This window comes from Megascapheus bottae, chromosome 2 (genome assembly GCF_031878675.1).
Source record: "Megascapheus bottae isolate mThoBot1 chromosome 2, mThoBot2.hap1, whole genome shotgun sequence".
NCBI lineage: Eukaryota > Metazoa > Chordata > Mammalia > Rodentia > Geomyidae > Megascapheus > Megascapheus bottae.
The window spans coordinates 3,528,293-3,532,553 of NC_143510.1; positions in this window are offsets into that span (position 1 = coordinate 3,528,293).

Here is a 4,261-nt window from a genome sequence, read left to right on the forward strand (position 1 = left end):
GGCAAGGGAAGTCAAGGCAAGGCAAGGCAAGGCGCCGCCTTGTGGCAAGGCAAGGAAAGGCACGCCAAAGGCAAGACAAGGGAAGGCAAGCCAAAGGCAAGGCAGGGCAAGGCAAGGGAAGGCAAGGCAAGGCAAGGCAAGGCAAGTCAAGTCAAGGCAAGGCAAGGCAAGGCAAGACAAGGCAAAGCAAGGCCAAGGCAAGGCAAGGCAAGGCAAGGCAAGGCAAGACAAGGCAAAGCAAGGGCAAGGCAAGGCAAGGCAAGGCAAGGCAAGCCAAAGCGCCTCCTTGTGACAAGATAAGGCAAGGCAAGGCAAGGCAAGTCGCCTAGTTGTGACAAGGCAAGGCAAGGCAAGGCAGGGCAAGATAAAGGCAAGGCAATACAAGTCAAAGCAACGTGCCTCCATGTGACAAGGCATGACAAGGCAAGGCAAGGCAAGGCAAAGCAAGGCAAGGCAAGGCGACTCCTTGTGGCAAGGCAAGGCAAGGCAAGGCAAGGCAAAGGCAAGGCAGGGCAGGGCAGGACAGGGCAGGACAGGGCAGGGCTCTTCCTTGTGGCAAGGCAAGGCATGGTAAGGCAAGGAAAGGCAAGGGCAAGGCAAAGCAAGGCAAGGAAAGGCGCCGCCTTGTGAAAAGGCAAGGCATGGCACGGGAAGTACATGCACGGCAGTGTGCCCCTTTTCGTTAAAGGAAGGTTAGGCATGGAAAGGCAAAGCAAGGCAAGGCAGGGCAAGGCAAGGCAATCAAGGCAAGGCAAGGCAAGGCAAGGCAAAGACAAGGCGGGGAAACACAAGGCAAGGCAAGGCAAAGGCAGGGCAAGTCAAGGCAAGGCAAGGCAAAGCAAGGTGCCTCCTGTGAAAAGGCATGGCAATGCATGGCAAGGGAATTACAGGCAAGGCAGGGTGCCACTTTGTGGAAGGCAAGGTTAAGCATGGCAAGATAAGGCAAGGCAAGACAAGGTAAGGCAAGGCAAGGCAAGGCGACTCCTTGTGGCAATGCAAGGCGAGGCAAGGAAAGGCAAGGCGAGGCAAAGAAAGGCAAGGCAAGGCAAGGCAAGGTGAGGCAAAGAAAGGCAATACAAGGCAATGAGCCTCTTTGTGGAAAGGAAAGGCAAGGCAATGCAAGGAAAGGCAAGGAAAGGAAAGGCAAAAGCAAGTCAACACAAGGCAAGGCGCCTCTTTGTGACAAGGCAAGGCAAGGCAAGGAAAGGGAATGCAAGGCAAGGCAAGGCAAGGCAAAGGCTAGGTAACACAAGGCAAGGCGACTCCTTGTGACAAGGCAAGGCAAGGCAAGTCACCTCCTTGTGACAAGGCATGGCAAAGCAAGGCAAGGCAAAGCAAGGCAAGGCGCCTCCTTGTGGCAAGGGAAGGCAAGGCAGGGCAGGGCGCCTCCTGTGACAAGGCAAGGCATGGCAAGGCAAGGCTAGGGAAGGCAAGGCAAGGCAAGGGAAGGCGAGGCAATACAAGGCAAAGGCTAGGTAACACAAGGCAAGGCATCTCCTTGTGACAAGACAAGGCAAGACATGGCAAGGCAAAGCAAGGTGCCTGTTGTGACAAGGTAAGGCAAGGCAAGACGCCTCCTTGTGGAAAGGCAAGGCATGGCAACGGAAGGCTAGGCAAGGCATAGCAAGGCAAGGCAAGGTAAGGTGCCTCCTGTGACAAAACAAGGCAAGGCAAGGCAAGACACCTCTTTGTGACAAGTCAAGGCAAGGCAATTCCAGGCAAGGCAAGGTGCCTCCTTGTGGAAGGCAATGCAAGGCAAGCCAAGGCAAGGCAATGCAAAGGCAAGGCAAGGCAAGGCAAGGCACGGGAAGACACCTCCTAGTAACAAGGCAAGGCAAGGCAAGTCCCGGCAAGGCAAGGCACCTCCTCGTGGAAGGCAAGGCAAGGCAAGCAAGGCAAGGCAATGCAATGGCAAGCAAAGCAAGGCAAGGCAATGCAATGGCAAGCAAGGCAAGGCAAGGCTAAGGCAAGGCGAGGCAAGGCAACGCAAGGCAAGGTGCCTCCTTGTGACAAGTCAAGCGAAGCAAGGCAAGGCAAGGCAAGGCGCCTCCGTGTGGCAAGGCAAGGCAAGGCAACGCAAAGACAAGGAAAGGTAAGGCAAGGGAAGGCAAGGCAAACAAGGCAAAGGAAGACAATGGAAGCCAAGTCGAGACAAGGCAATACAAGGCAAGGAAAGGCAAGGCAAGGCGCCTCCTCGTGACAAGGCAAGGCAAGGGAAGTCAAAACAAGGCAAGGCAAGGCAGGCAATGCAATGCAAGGCAAGGCAAGGCAAGGCAAGGCAAGGTGCCTCTTTGTGGCAACACAAGGGAAGGGAAGGCAAAGGCAAGGCAGGGCAAGGCAAAAGAAGGCAAGTCAAGGCAAAGGCAGGGCAAGGCAAAGCAAGGCAAGGAAAGGCAAAGGCAAGGCAAAGCAAGGCAAGGAAAGGCACCGCCTTGTGAAAAGGCAAGGCATGGCACGGGAAGTACACGGAAGGCAGTGTGCTCCTTTTCGTTTAAGGAAGGTTAGGCATGGAAAGGCAAAATAAGGCAAGGAAAAGAAAGGCAGGGCAAGGCAAGGCAATCTAGGCAAAGCAAGGCAAAGGCAAGTCAGGGAAACACAAGGCAAGGCAAAGGCAGGGCAAGACAAGGCAAGGCAAGGCAAAGCAAGGCAAAGCAAATTGCCTCCTGTGACAAGGCATGGCAATGCATGGCAAGGAAATTACAGGCAAGGCAGGGTGCCACTTTGCGGAAGGCAAGGTTAAGCGCTGGCAAGACAAGGCAAGGTAAGACAAGGTAAGGCAAGGCAAGGCACCTCCTTGTAGCAAGGCAAGGCAAGGTGAGGCGAGGCAAGGAAAGGCAAGGCGAGGTGAGGCAAAGAAAGGCAAGGCAAGGCAAGGCAATACAAGGCAATGAGCCTCCTTGTGGCAAGGCAAGGCAAGGCAAGGAAAGGAAAGGCAAGGAAAGGCAAGGCAATGCAAGGCAAAGCAAGGCCAGGCAAGGCAAAGTCAAGTCAACACAAGGCAAGGCGCCTCCTTCTGCCAAGGCAAGGCAAGGCAAGGCTCCCCCTGTGACAAGGCAAGCAAAGCAAGGCAAGGAATGGGAATGTAAGGCAAGGCAAGGCAAGGCAAAGGCAAGGCAACACAAGGCAAGGCGCCTCCTTGTGACAAGACAACGAAAGGCAAGGCAAGGGGCCTCCTTGTGACAAGGCTAGACAAGGCAAGGCAAGGCGACTACTTGTGACAAGGCCAAGCAAGGCAAGGCAAGTGAAGGCTACGCCAGGCAAGGTAAAGGCAAGGCAAGGCCAGGCAAGGCGCCTTCTTGTGACAAAGCAAGGCATGGCAAAGCAAGGCAAGACAAGGCCCCTCCTTCTGACAAGACGAGGCAAGGCAAGGCAAACAATGCACATCATTGTGACAGGGCAAGGCAAGCCAAGGCAAGCCAAGGCAATGCAAGGCACCTCCTTGTAGCAAGGCAAGGCAAGGCAAGGCAAGGAAAGTCAATGCAAGGCAAGGCAAGGCAAAGCAAGGCAAAGAAGACAATGGAAGGCAAGGCGAGGCAAGGCAAAGCAATGCAAGGCAAGGCACCTCCTTGACACAAGGCAAGGCAATACAAGGCAAGGCAAGGCAAGGTGCCTCCTTGTGGCAAGGCAAGGCAAGGCAAAGGCAAGCCAGGGCAATGCAAGGGAAGGCAAGTCAAGGCAAAGACAGGGCAAGGCATGGCGAAGCAAGGCAAGGAAAGGCAAAGCAAGGCTAGGCAACGCAAGGCAAGGCAAGACCCGTCCTTGTGGCAAGGCAAGGCAAGGGAAGGCTAGGCAAGGCAAGGCAAGGCAAGGCGAGGCGAGGCTAGGCGAGGCGAGGCAAGGCAAGGCAAGGAAAAGCAAGGCAAGGCAAGGCATAGCAAGGAAATGTGCCTCCTTGTGGCAAAGAAGGGCAAGGCAAGGCAAGGTGCCTCCTAGTGGTAAGGTAAGGCAAGGCATGGCAAGGCAAGGCAAAGGCAAGGCAAGTCAAGGCAAGACAAGGCAAGACAAGGCAAGGCAAGGCAAGGCGAGGCAAGGAAAGACAAAGCAAGACAAGGCATTTAAACTAAGGCAAGGCAAGGCAAAGCAAGGCAATGCGACTCCTTATGGAAAGGAAAGGCAAGGAAAGGCAAGGCAAGGCAAGGGAACACAAGGCAAGGTGCCTCATTGTGACAAGGCAAGGCAAGGGAAGGCAAGGCAAGTCTAGACCCCTACTTGTGACAAGGCAAGTAAAGTCGAGGCAAGGCAAGGCAAGACGCCTCCTTGT